The sequence below is a fragment of the Pongo abelii genome, chromosome 16 (genome assembly GCF_028885655.2).
Source record: "Pongo abelii isolate AG06213 chromosome 16, NHGRI_mPonAbe1-v2.0_pri, whole genome shotgun sequence".
Lineage (NCBI taxonomy): Eukaryota > Metazoa > Chordata > Mammalia > Primates > Hominidae > Pongo > Pongo abelii.
The window spans coordinates 82787184-82801795 of record NC_072001.2 but is presented as its reverse complement, the minus strand read 5'-3'; the positions used below and the strand labels follow the sequence as shown (position 1 = coordinate 82801795).

Genomic DNA, 14612 nt, shown 5'->3' with positions numbered 1-14612 from the left:
ACAAAAGGAAACTCGATCGAAAAGGGTACTTAAGAAAAATCCATTAATGCTGTGCTTGGATTGCTGGTGCTTCAGGTGCTATTTTGTGATCAGATAAAGCCTGGTCTCTCTATCTGAATGTCTGATAACTAAGCCTCATTCTGAGAGTCCCATTATTTCCATGGAGTTATCTGGATCACTGAGATAAACAAAAATATTTTTAGGGTCGGCATTGATGGGCATGCCTCCAGGTTTCCACTGAAATAACCACCTCCTTCGTGATGTCAGAGATGTCAGGTTGGTGGACAGCTTGAATCATCCAAAATTATCTACCAGCTAAGCAGAAGAAAGATAGCTCTGTTAGCACCAGATCACAGGGTGGCATGCATTTTATTCATTCTGTAAAAACACCAGTGCTACCAATATGTCAGGCCCTCTGTTCGCTGCATCTGAATGCAGAGATGTCAACAGAAGCTAACAATTATCTAGAATTTGTTACATGCCAGGTATGTGTTCTGAGACTTATCTTACTTAATCCTTACAAAAATCCTATAAGGCAGGTCACGCCATTATTCCCACTTTACGGATGAAAAATTGAGGCAATGAAAGGTTTAGTTATTTCCCTAAGGTTACAAAGATAAGAAGAGCTGGAGCAGGGATTTCAGCCCAGGCAGCCTGATTCTAGAACCTATGTGTTGAATGTTTATACCATTCTGAGATGAGTGACACATGGTCCCTGCCCTCAAAAGTCTCACTGTCCACTGGGAAAGGCAGATGCCAAGAAAGTCTTTATAACTCAGGGTGACCAGGGAGTGCAGAATGGTGTGGGGACACTGAAGAGGGTGGGCTATAGAGGAGCCATAGGAGTGTCGGTTACTGTTAAATAAATTGTTTAATTTATTGTTTTGAATAGGTAATAATACAATGGTATAAAATGTTACAACATTCAAAAGAAACCAGCCCAGCTAGTTTCCTTGCCCAGAGACAACTGCTTTACCAGTTTCTTGTATGTCCCTCCAGAGATAGACTAAGGAAATAAAAGCAGGTCAGCATAGTCTGTTTTTTTTTATACAATGCTAACATTCTATACACATTATCTTACATGTTAATTTTTCTCACCATCAACATAATATTTTAGAGATTACTCTAACAGTATTTATAAGGCTGCCTTATTCTTTTTTAATTAAGCTTTTTATTTTGAGATACATGTAGAGTCACATGCAGTTATCTTATGTTTTATGGTTGCATAATACTCCATTGTAGAGATAACCATAATTTATTTAATGAGTCTCTATGAGGGAATATATAGGTCATTTCAAAAGTTTTGCTGTTATAAATGTCAATACAATTAACAGACTTGAACATATTATTTCACACATTTGCAAGGAAATGCCTGTAGGATAAATCCTTAAAAGTGGAACTGCTGAATCAAAGGGCATATGAAATTTTAATTTGTCAATATTGAAATTTTACCTTCCCTTGAGGTTACACCAATATACACTCTCCTCCAATTGATACTTCAGTTCTGCAATGGTTTTATTTCCTCTTGTTCTACCTGCCCATGTTTTACCTTCTTCTGCGGTCTGGCCAAACTTCCCTCACTTTCTCTCTTATCTGCCCTTTAAGCTTCAGTTATATACAAGTGGCAGCTTCATTACACTTTTTGAAACTGTGGCACATACTTGGCACAATTTTGTGGCAACATTTTTCCAGTGAATGTTCTTCATTTGCCATTTTTTTTCTTTTCCATTCCTCTTTCTGATCTTGTCATTCATTTCTGAGTGATATTGTCTCTGCATATCTGAAACCCTTTTTTTTTTTTTTTGAGACAGAGTTTCACTCTTGTTGCCCAGGCTAGAGTGCAGTGGCTTAATCATGACTCACTGCAACCTCCACCTCCCGGGTTCAAGTGATTCTCCTGCCTCAACCTCCCTAGTAGCTGGGATTACAGGTGCCCGCCACCACACCTAATTTTTTGTATTTTTAGTAGGGACGGGGTTTCACCACGTTGGCCAGGCTGGTCTCGAACTCCTGACTCAGGTGATCCACCTGCCTCGGCCTCCCAAAGTGCTGGGATTACAGGCGTGAGCCACCGCGCCCGGCCTGCATATCTGAAGCCTTTAACTCGGAAGGGATGTTTTACAGTGGTGCCTCCTGACTGTGAACAAATAAGAACTTACTCCTTGAGAAAAGTTATTCACTGAAGGTTTGGGGATGGGGGCTGGGGCCTCACTGGAGGTTGGCAGACCCCCTCTCTGTTCACAAGGTCATATGAGGTGAGATGTTGGGGATGGGGGCTGTTTCAGCATTCACTTAGTTCCTTTCCTTTGCAGAGGCCAGCTCTTGCTGGCTGCTCATAGTGCAGTCTCTCTCCTTACCCCGCCTTGACAACAGGCTGCTGACTGCATATACAATGTGTCTCCATCCACTCAAACTCCCATTATTTCTTTCCACATCAAACTAGCTTCAGGCAAGTTCCCACCACCAGGCGACCCACCCTTTTCCCTTTCCTCTAAACAAGACATTTCCGGGTTTTGGCCTGAGGATATGTTGCCTTCCCTGGAGAAGTGCTCGCTTTGCCTGGGATTTGTATAGGCAGGTGGGCAGGTGTCCCCTCTTGTGTCTTCCTTTACCCCTCGCATTCATACAGCTTTCACTGCCTTTGGAAGCCCCTCCCTCATTCACTTACTCCATGTTTCATCAAAGATGGATTCTGAACTGCTTTTGCCCCTTTGGAGACCATTTCTAAGAGTAAGGGGAGGTGGCATGACCTCTTCATCCCTTTACCCTAGAACTTCAAATCCAAGAAGGGTTCATTTGGAGCTTGACTGCTGTGTCTGGAGAGATCTGCCACCCACCTCAGGGACCATCTTCCTGCTGTGGCTGAAGGGAGAGAGACAGGTTTCAGGTAGATGCAGTGGCAAAGATGCAGGAGGAGCAAAAACCTCCTGGACCTGGAGGGAGAAGACCTGAGATCAAGTCCTTCCTTTGCTGCTCACTCTGGGTAGCTCTTCAGGCAGGTCACTGTGCCCTCCATAAGGAGGTCACTGTCATCATCCTAGGCTGGTGCTGACCCACAAACTGCTACCTGCCCACAACAGCAGAAATTCACAAATCAGGGTAAGTATTCAGAAACTTTCATAGCATTTTGAGAGTAATTTTATGTAGGTTGAATTTAATAATAATGCTGGCTTATATTTTTGTGTGTCTATTTTGTTACTGTAATTTTTTTACTGCATTACTTTTTTCCAATATTTTATTCAAGTTTTATTTTAACTGATGTTATTTACAGCATTTGAAGAGGAGGATTTAATTCCACACAAAATGGAAGACCCTAAAGTGTACCTATTAAACTGCTAAAAGATAAACTGAGTGATGAGAATACAACAGAAGTCCAATTTAGATTCTGAGTATCGTCACCATGTGATTACAATCATACAGACTCTTTCAAGCTTAGAGCTGGAGCTCTTGGAAGCCATTTCATACTCTAGTGCAAGAGCAAAAAACCGCAACATGAAAGGAATTAAGTCCTGAATTATTGGCTTCATTACATCCACCATTTCCACCCCAAAATGACCCAAAAGAGACAGTGACCACACCCTGTAGGCCTTTTGGTGTAAAAGGGGTGATGAACTGGGGTAAGAACAGGTCATGAAGATTTGTCTATAAAAGTCCTTTTCAGGTGAGTTTGTACACCGCCATCGAGTAATTAGCCTCTTATCAATTAGGGTTAGGAAACCAAGTTTCAATTCTCAGGAAGTCACAATTTCATTCATTTACTCAGTATGAATTTACAAAGTGCCCACATATTACCAGCTTCCACTTGCAGTCATTTCTAGATAAAAAAGAAACCTGATATCTCTAGAGGGACCAACAAGTTCACCCCAAGTCTACAGCTGAATTACTTTTGCAATAATTTGTAATTACTGTAATTATTTTTCCAAAAATTTATTTTTATTTTACTGTATAAAAGTATTGATTTGAGTAAATTGGACTTTTTAAAAATACTGGTATTTCACATCAGATAGTTTGAGAATCACTGCTCGATAAAATACCCACATTGCCTAATGATGTAGGCAAATTACTTGAGTCCTTATTAAAAGTTTATATGTTAAGTTCTCCTTGTAGAATGATAATCTAATGGATATAACATTCAAGCATCAAACGTTTTCTTTTTCCCTCCCTCAGCATCTTAAAGATTTTTCCTCATTGTCTTCTTCCACCTAGTGTTATTGAGATAAATTTGATTTTCATTCATACATAATAGTCTATCTTTATTCTCTGGAATTTTAAAGAATTTTCTTTATCTTTGATGTTTTAAAGTTTCACTATAATTTGTTCAGGTGTTGTTTGTTGGTTTGTTTGGTTTTTAATTTGTTTGTTTGTTACCCTAGTTGGTAAACAGTAGGTCTGTTCAATCTTTTCTATGGTTGTAGACAATTAAACTTTTTTTCTCAGATCTTGTATTCTTCTCACCGCCATTCTTTCTATTCTTTTCTTCTAAAACTGTTATTAAGTAGATTTGGGGGCCTTTGGATTCATCCTGCATGTCTCTGAACATTCCCTTTATGCTATGTATTTTTTTTCTCTTTAACCATGATTTGAGAGAATGCTTCAGTTCAGTTATATACTTTATTAATTCACTCTTCGATTCTAGTCATTATATTCAGCTCATTTATTGAACATTTTATTTTAGCATTCATGTTTTCATTTCCAAGATCTTCTTAGTTATAAAATATCTTTCTTCTGTCCTAATTATGTGCTCTTTGGGGGAGGGAGAGAGGACATGAAGCTGTTGCACATAGGCAGCAAAGTCCTCTCTTCATAAAGGGTTACATGTTACCAGCTTCCACTTGCAGTCATTTCTAGATAGAAAAAGAAACCTGATATCTCTAGAGGGCATGCTGGGGTCACCCACGCAGCTGGCCAGCGGATACTCACAGGCTGCAACTGCAAAGTCCAAGCCCATTCAGGTCCCACTTGAAGTCTGGCACCATTTGACACTGGTGGTGGTCCACTTCAGTTTAAATATCAGTGGAGACTATCTTGAGTCATGAGGCTTCTGAGAGTTCCAGGACACCAGAAACTATTCCAGGGCTCCCCTGATTAGTTAGTTCCCACCTTATCAGCTCAGTCTGAGAATAATCCCGGGGCAGGAAATACTTTGCCTTCCAGCTTCCCTGCTATCCCTTTTCCTGCGAGGTCTTGCCCTCTCACCATGCCACCGCTCCCCATCCCCACAATAGCTAAGAAGGGTAGCCTATGGCCCAGGCATGAACCAACACCCATCACATTATATCTGAAGTCCCAGTAGGGTTGATGTGTTCCTTTAGAATTAAATTCTTCCTTTGTTTAGATGAATTGACTCATTTACATGGGGTTTGCTCTCTGCAAATGTTTGCTGGCTTTAATTGCAGGCTCGTTTTCTTAGCCAAGACTCAGTTAGTGGATCTCCTGCTGGGCTGGGAGAAGATGAAGGAATCACCCCTGCAGAACGCACTGTGCTCATGGAGTGAGGCCAGCTGGCTGGGCTCCCAGGGCAGCTGTCCATCTGGGCATTAGTGTCCCCTTTTCTCCCAGGGCCCTGCCTGTCCTTTCCAGTCCAAGTATCTATACCCACTCTTCCGGCTCGAGGAAAACAGCATTCCTGCTGCTATTCTCGGGCTCCCTCCTGCCTCCAGCTTTTGCCACCTTTTGACAAAGAGCATCCTCAGTGTTATCCCCATTTCTCTGTCCCAAGTTGTTCACCTGTGGTGTCCCCAGCTGTCCTTCCCTCTGCTATCTTAGGGCTTTCCTTGGTGGCTTTCTGCCGTCATCTTTCAAGGACCCATCACAGATTCAACACTGAGAGTACCCAATGTGGTTTCCAAGGGTGAATAGTTTATAAAACATTATTTTATATCATTTCTATGGAGTTTGTGGATAGGCGGAATGGGTGCAGGAGACTGCGAAACCATGCTAATGCTACTAAATCAATCTTCACAGCGGTGTTTTTAAAAGACAGTTTACACCTAAACATCTCACTTAAATAACTTCTATTTTTAACTCTTAATAGCTTTGCTCTGTGACTTTGAACAAGCATTTCACCTCTCTGATTTCATTTTTTTTTTACCTATAAATGGAAGATCTGGTCAAGATGATCTTTAAATTTCTCTCTAGTCTGCAATTCCACATTTCTGCCTTAAATGCAGCTGTGAGTGATCAAAGCAGCGGGGTTTTCTACTCTGATTCTCATAAACAACTGACAGCCTTACCATCCTTTATCTCCAAGGAGAATCACATGATTAATTCTACCTCTTCCCAGTCCTTGCATTTGCACTCCGCATTACAGTAAAACCTCGTTAACTTGGATGACACTCATTTAGAATGTATGATAATTCTGTAACTGGACCAAAGTTTATCTTCGCTTAGTAAAAACGTGGCTTCATGGAAAGTGCAGATAAACAGTGTCAACAGCATGGCCAAGCCCGTGTTCAAAATCCTTAAGAAGCAGCTATTTTTCAAGTCTCTGCAAGCATTTCCAACATGTGCTTTTGTATCCACCAGGAACCAGCTTTTAATCCAGAGCATTAAACCAAATAGCCTGATGGTCAGGCCTCTTGACAGCTCTAAGCCCGGCTGGTTTCCCTTTGGCCCTGCTGTGTGTGTTTGCTCCATACTTTTAAAGATGGAAGAGCGAAGAGCCCACACTGCAGAGGGGATCAAACAGTAAAACAGAGAAACTCTGGTCCTGCAGCAGCAAACAGATGATTTCTAACCACAGGTGCTGCAGCCTCATAAAAAGGATGCAGAGAAGCTGATGGAAGACACAGGAGATGGCCAGGGAGGAGATCTCCAATTAATGAAGGAAGAAGCCCTTTCAGGTGGCATTTACCACACAAAGTCAGACACTAACAAGCCATTTCAGCAGGAAGACCTGCAGCTTTGGAGGAGAAGCCCGTCTTCAGGATCCACATATTTTACACGTGCTATAGATGATTTCTAAGCCCACCACTAGTGGAGAAATACTGTGCCGATTAGAAAGGATTATTAACCTTGGTTAATAAGACTCATCCTTCAGTGATGCCTGGAACTATCTGCAATTTAATAGACAGATGCTTATGTTAACAGCTTCCTAAATTGTGTATTGTACATTCTTGTGATTGTTAAGGAGATGTAATTGAACTATGTGAACCTGGCAATATTTGCGACTGAAATCCCTATGTCTGAGTGGGCAGAAAAGATGAAAGCAGGCTCCTGCCAAGAAGTGAACTTGGACAGAGTACCTGCTTGTGTTGGAGCCTGCTGGCCCTCTCTGTGGGCAGACAAAGCCAGGTGAGCTCACGGTACCTGTGTTGCACATGTGACGCCCGGCAGCTGTCTGCCTAAAGGAAAACTTTACAAATACCTGGGAAGGTAGAGATTTTCCAGAGCCCCTAAGGAAAGGGCTCATTGTCAGCTGGTGTCAAGGCCTCCCCTGTGTCCAAATGGATGTAGTAAGGATGCTGAGAGGAGGGGCAGGGGTCACATTGGACACTAATGGCCTCTTTTACCATATGATGATTGGGAGTCAATGGTCCTAGAGACTGGGTATTCTTGCAAGCTAAGGAGGTAGAACCACAATGTTCCTCAGCCAACCACCATGATCTGGGCCTACCTTGCTGACTGCTGTGAATTTGTGGCACTCAGACTCAGGGGTCAATTGTTAGATTTAGTCTCACTTTTCCCGTTTGCTATTCTAACGCCCTTCAATATCTCAGATTATTTGCATAATGAGTTTCCCCCTCAGCCCTATATTTTCCCTGAAGAGATCAAACTCCACAAGATGTTTGAAGATCTCTACGCTACCATGAAGCTGAAGAAAATGGCCCCATCAGACTAGATTGCCATTATTCATGAAGTGGTTTTGTCCTGGTAAGATGAGACTTATGACCCCTGGAAAGAGGTCACAGAGCTGGCAAGCTAGGAATTTCTCATAATGGGCAGTGGATCCTGGCTGGCCAATATTTTTGGCCGAGAAATCTGTTCGATCACAAACAAGCCCCTCCTTTCCAGATGTGCCAGGCAAGAAATTTCCATACCAGCTGCCAATTCAGGGCTGAACTGATCATTTTAAGACTGATTTATAAAAAGGCAGAATAGGAAGCCAAGAGAGACATTTTCTGAAAGCTGTCCATAGTGGTGTCTCTGGCAGCTTTGGCTATGATAGAAACAACTTTCCAGTGTTAAGAATTTTGAAAAGTATGCTATATTCACTAAGATGATGTGTTCCTTGACCACTAAAATGAAATTAATATCTGAAAGAGAAACAAATTTAAGATATGCTATGTGAACAAAAACTGCAAAGGAATCATATACTGTGTATTACCATTGCAACAAAGAAAATATCTACCTTGGCATATGAACAAGAATTGGAAGGTATGGAGCAGAAGGGAAAGTAATAGTTGATGATTTTTTCTATAATTTTTTAAAAGTATTGCCTTAGTACACACACACAAATAAGTTTTCCTGCCACACCATGGGAATTTTGTTTGTTAAACCCCTGAGCTCTCTCCAGGTCTCTATGTTCTCAGCATACAGGCCTGTAATTAAAATTTGTTTCATGCTTCTTGACCTTTTCTGGGAACGCTGCTTTTGTTATGGCTTTGACAGACTCAGACATGAGCCCCTAGTGTGATGTGGAGGGAAAGATCCAGCCAGCCCCAAGGAACCTGGCCTGAATGCACCTTCTATAAGTTGCCTCTGTTCACAATCCAATCAAGTAGAGCCCTCATCCAAATTCATCACATAATTTCCCAAAACTAGGTCCACAGTGCAAAGGTTTTACCACAACTACTACCAATTTTGGTCTGCAACTTCAAAAGAATTCAGCCACCCTTGGCAGAAAAATAATAATATCCTCCTCATATCAGATTAACAAATATGATCAAGAAATTGCAAATAAGATTAAAAGGCCCAAATTGGGTAATCTGTAGCTCCTTCCTGCTTTGGAGGATATTGAGAGGCACATTTATTGACTTATTAGAAATGACATATGGTCTCATCCAGCCACTGACCTGTGGCTCCCTATGGCCGACATTGTTAATGCAGGACCCCTCAGCCCTGGAGTCACGACCTTCCCAGTAGGTGCCTATCAATCTCTGGTGTGCCTGTCCCTATTCCAGACTAACAGCAACTCTTGGTTCCCCGTGAGCACCCTGTGCTTTCCCACTCTGTCCTACTTGGCAGGGCCCCTCACCCTGGAGGCCTGTAGGGCTTTCCCCCATGTGAAGCTTATCCTGACACCTCATTGGGTTTCCCACATCTGCATGAGGAACCCAACACAGCATCACTGTTTATTCCTTATCTTGACATGGGCAACCTCAAAGATTCAACCTATGGTCGCTGAACGCAGGCCCATTGTTAAAACTTGTGACTGTCTTTTCTTAACCTTGCTGGAAAGCTCTGCATTTTATCACAGATTGGACATGCTCAAGATCCAAACCCCTTGAGGACCCCAGGGTGCTGGTTTGTACCTGTCTTGGAGTGCTCACTGCATTATGCCTTGAGCTATAATTATCTGCATGCTCCAGGTTAATTCCCCCATCCCACCCCAATTTGATTGGGTCTTACTCATCTCTGAACCCAAGTGCCCCTCTAGGCACATTACAGGCACACAATACGTTCTCAATAATTACTTATGAAATTCAGGTGACTGGTCCAAGGAGGTCACCTACATCTCCAACCACGCGAAAACTGCCTTCTCTTTAGCTATACCATCCTCATTCTTATCTCCATACCTCAACCTCCCTGTCCATCCATTCAAACCATATTTAGCCATCAAAACTCAGCTCCAGCTACACTTCCACCTTAGCGTCTCCCCCAGTTTGCCTCTTACCTACAGCTTTCTGTCCTCTTCATAGTTTCAACCATGACTACATCACATATCTTGACACATCATTACTTTTCTGTACTTGTGGTTTACTCATTCATTTGTTCCACAAAAATCATTGAGCATTTTTTGTGTGCCACGTTTGTGGGAATAGAAAGATTGAAAACATGCATGTAAGTAGAAGGTTGCTTGGTAGGAGGAATTCAGTACACAGGGATCTTAACCTATATATTAGGGCTCTTTGCGTGCACTCACAGAATCTGAAACTGGCTAGCTTGAATTGAAAGAGAAGTTATAGGAAGGATGTAGTGTTGCTTCCAGGAGAGAAAGGAAGGCAGGAAACCCCAGCATAGCACATAACAAATATCTGACAGGAGCAAATGCAGGGATCCCCACATTTTCAGTCCCTTTGCTTCTTCCCGCATTATTAACATTCAGGGAATGGGTGTATCAATAGCCTAGTGTGCCCTATTTCACAATTAGACAAAGGCAAGATCTAATTAAATACATACCCCACCTCCCCCTAGACAGTATCCCACAGAAGAGAAGTAAAAGCTGGCTGCCATTTTCAGTAAAAGGTGGAATAGGTACTAGACTGTCATAAACAATTAATATCCATCACAGTACACAGTGATATGCTCAAATATGTAATAGCATAAAGTTAAAACAGTCTGATGTATCCAGTTCTACAACCAAATCAGACCTGCCACTTAGCACAGTCATGACGAGGTTAGTATGAGCGCATCCTTACCCCTAGATAGTGCTGGGATACACACTGTCCAACCAGGACTCACAGATAATTCTTTATCCTAACTAGATTGTAAAGTTCCTGCTTGAACAAGAGCTATGTAAAGTTTATTCCCATGCTCATTCGTATACCCTCCCAGTACCTAGCACGTGATCTATGTTCAAATGAACACACCTTCAGCACTACTAAATTGGGACAAGGCCAAGGTTTCTTACCTGGATGGCAATTTCCCCTCTTCAAACCTCACCATGTGTTTACTTTAAGAAGGTGATTATTTCAATCAAGAAGTTCGCTGAAGGAGTCAATACAGGCTCTTTGATCAAAGCTTCTTGTTGTTTCCATGGAGGAGGAACCCCTCTGTTGGGTTCTGCAGAGCATCTAGCATGTGTCACACTCCTTGATGAGCCAATAATTGGGTGGATCACAGAGGTCTACATACAGCTGTCTGTGTTGCAAACGGTTGACCTGCCAGTGCTTTGAAGGGAGCTTGGGTCCACAGCTACAGTCCTTCTCTGAATCTCTGTTTTAAAAAATCTTTTAAGTTTAGGGGTACATGTGTGGGTTCAGAACCCTAGCTGGAGAGCTAGTGTGGTCATTTGGAGAAAGAAGGTACTCTAGTTTTTTGTGTTTTCAGAGTTCTTGCTCTGGGTTTTTCTCATGTTTGTAGACTGATGTTCCTTCAGTCTTTGAAGTTGCTGTCCTTGGGATGGGTTTTCTTTCTCTTGTATCCTATTTGATGACCTTGAGGGTTTGCTTGTGTTATAAGATGAGTTCAAATGACTGGCTTCATTTCTGGAAAATTTCAGGGAGCCAAGGCTAGGCTTCCAACCCCTAGACTGCATACTCTAACCCTAGGGGATTGGTATCAGGCCCAACTTTGTTCTCTGGCTCCTCAAGGTTAGGAACCCACTGTGCTGGGTGCAGCCAAGGTGCTCCCTGACTGCTGGTCACAACACTCCAAAGGGTGGTGCCAGCCAAAGCATTTTGTAGGGCAGTGGCAGTGGAATCTGTCCTCATTCGCATGTGCCAGTGGTAGTGGCAGTGGCAGCACAACAGGGTGCATGCTCATTGGCTATGGCAGGGTGCTAGGGGGTGCCCAGGTGTCAGCCTCCATGTAGGCATTGGCAGCAGCAGTGGAGGCAGCATGGCATGAGAAGGTGGGCCCCCCACCCTCAATGGCAACTTCGCATGCTGTCCCACTGGTAGTGGTGTTAGCATGGGAGCGGGAGACTGGCAGGTGCTGGTCTGTGTGCGCCCTCTGTCTGAGTTCCTGCAGTCAGGGGTGGCTGCTCAGGGTGTGGTAAGGTCCACTGTTCTCCCTGCCTAGTTTCACTCCAGCAGCAGTGTTAGTGCAGGGGCAAGGCACTGGTGAAGGTGAGGCTGGTGGACTCTGTGCCTGCCAAGGCTTTGACTGCAATGATGGCATGGTGTGGGGAGGAGGCTGAGTTCACTTATGCCAGCAGCAGTGGCAGGGCAGGGCACATGCACACATGCACACTGGCAGGGCAGAGAAGGCAAGATCTGCCTCCTCACATGTGCACCAGCAGTGATTGGGGGGGATGGCCGTGGGCCCAGCGGAAACTGCAGTAGAGGAAAGAAGTGGCTGGGCTGGTGCATGTCCATAGGGGCTGCTGTGCTGGAGCTTTCTGCTGCAAACATTGCCAGCGCAGGAGCTGTGATGTGGGCCCCCAGGGCTACCCAAGGCTGCACTGCAAGTAGGCACGGCCAGTCTGGGACTCCAGGAGAGACCAGAAAACCAAGGGGTGCTCAGGTTGTTGAACTGGCCTCATCTGACAGGCAAGACCACCCTGAAGAATTTAGTTTCAACAGTCCCCCTAGGGTTAAAGTCTGCTATGGGAGCAAGTCGAGCCTAGAGGCATGGCTGTCCCTGGCTATGCTTCATTACAAATGCTTCCACACCAAACCCTCTGGGCTCCACCCAGGCTGAAGTGCTGCCCCGACCACTTCTCCAAGCAACTCTCCCTGCCAGCTCAAGTGTCTGTGGTGGTCAAGGGGTCTCCTCTTGCCGGGATTCCAGAGGCCTGTGGTGAGAGCAGGTTGTTTCTTGCCAGTTTAACTCACCTGTTCCCCTGGAGTCACTGGGGGCCAGGAGTTAGTCCCAGTGCATGGTAGCCCCGTGCAGCGGCTTCCTCCCACTTCAGCGGAGCTTCTGTGTCTTCCCTCCATCCACTCTCAGTGCCTCCCCGCTGAAGATCTGTTAGGAGGGTGCCAGTAGTCCCAGTCCCTCGGTGGCAGGTGTTCCGCCTGGCTGCGTATAGCCGACCATCTTGTCCAGCTCCTTCCAATAAGCTCCTCTGAATCTCATCATTGTTCAAAAAGCTAAAAAGATTTAAAGGATGAAATTTGGAACCATGAACTGCCCAGGATAAAGCCCTCCATTTGCATTCTCTAGTTCTGTTGATTGCCTAGCCCCTTTATTGCTGGCCCTAATTATCCTCCCCTAGCCAGAAAGTTTACACATTCACCTGCCAGAAATGGGGAGCTCTTGGGAACCACAAGATAAATTGAACAGGCTCTAGTTCCTGCTTTTCCCCTGGATGCCTGTGTGACCCCGGGTAAGTTAACTAATATCTCTGCAACTATTTCTTCCCGCATACCTTAAGTGATTAAATAAAATGATCAGTTCTGGAATTCTGAAAATTTCTTTGCTATTGCTAATTATGAGCAACCAACATGTTTCTTGTTCTCAGGTTACAAATCAGTAAGACAAATATAAAGAGAATGCTTTGACATCAGGGGTCAAAAGACACATAAAACACTATCATATAGATGTGACATTCCTGTCAATATATTTTCATTAAAAAGGCAGGACATGTTTCTGGAAATTTATTGTGATAGACTTGGGAAATTATAATTTAGATTGAAGCACTTGCAAATCATTGCTTCTGAGAGGTTGCTGCCAACTTTCATAATTTTATTTTTCCTTTATCCTGGGCTGTTATTCATATATATGCATCTACGAGAATGTATATATATAGACACACACACATACACATACATATATTTCACACGTATCTTATATTTTTTCCACAATTTAAAGCTTAAACACCTATGGGAAATCTTCGAGGAATATTTTGTAGGTCCCAAATAGCAGTCATTTCCTGTTAAATTAAGCTAGTGATGGAATTTATTGTATTACCTAAACCAATTTTCATCCAGTTGCAGTGAACATCCTGTCTGGCATGCTGGCTGTCTTTGTGATAGTTGTGCTGTTTTGCTGGCCACATCACAGTTGCCCCTCCAAGTGCTCTCCCCAATTAGGAAGATGCAATTAGATGACAGTGTCACCCTCTCCTATACTGTCAGTAATAAGGAACGGATGCTTCATTCCGATGGGAAAAATTGGGTCTTTCCACAATTATTAATATCCTGAATTAGAATGGGTTGCTTTGTCATTTTACCTAGTTTTCTATGAATCTATAATATTTAATGTTTTGTTTATTTAACCATGAGGCTGATAAAGAAAGGGAACACTATAAACCATTCTAAGCATATAGAATTATGGGCTATGTTTCTGGAAGGAAATATATAAACCTCCCAGGCCTATGAACTTATTTTTCATTTCAAACAATTATTTACTTAATGAATAGGTGGTATATGTGTGCAGTGTAAAATTCATTGGGTACGAAAGGAGCATAGGGTGTAGTGAAAAGTACCAATCCAATCGAGTATACCTCTTATCTAAACTCAGCACAAAATTTCCTAAAATGGATCTTCAGGTAATTAGTTTACCCCTCTACAGGGGCAACTAAGGTTACCAATTTCTTATGTATCCTCTAGCTTATTTTACAGTTCAGGAAAATTGGGCTCAGAACAGCAAAATGATTAATCTACAGTCACATGGCAAGTTGCTTGCTGCAGCCAAACTAGAACCTTGGCCTCTTCACTATTAACAAAATTTCACCCATAATACATAGCTGTCAGCCGGCTCCAGGCAAACCAAAGACATTCTTTTCTTACAATGCGAACCAAAACTTTCTAATAAAAGCAGAAGGCTGAGGAAAACATTCAGAC

At 43.1% G+C, this 14612-nt stretch overlaps 1 protein-coding gene across 4 annotated transcripts in view; it reads right to left on the bottom strand.

Moving 5' to 3' along the window:
* MINAR1 (membrane integral NOTCH2 associated receptor 1) overlaps window positions 1-12898 on the bottom strand; it is a 62576-nt gene extending 49678 nt beyond the window's left edge. For all 4 annotated transcript variants that reach the window (XR_656767.4, XR_008513704.2, XM_054531706.2 and 1 more), the window contains exon 1: window positions 10793-12898. The gene's annotated coding sequence lies outside the window, so the exon portion shown is untranslated. The remainder of the gene's footprint in view (window positions 1-10792) is intronic.
* Window positions 12899-14612: the final 1714 nt, after the last annotated feature.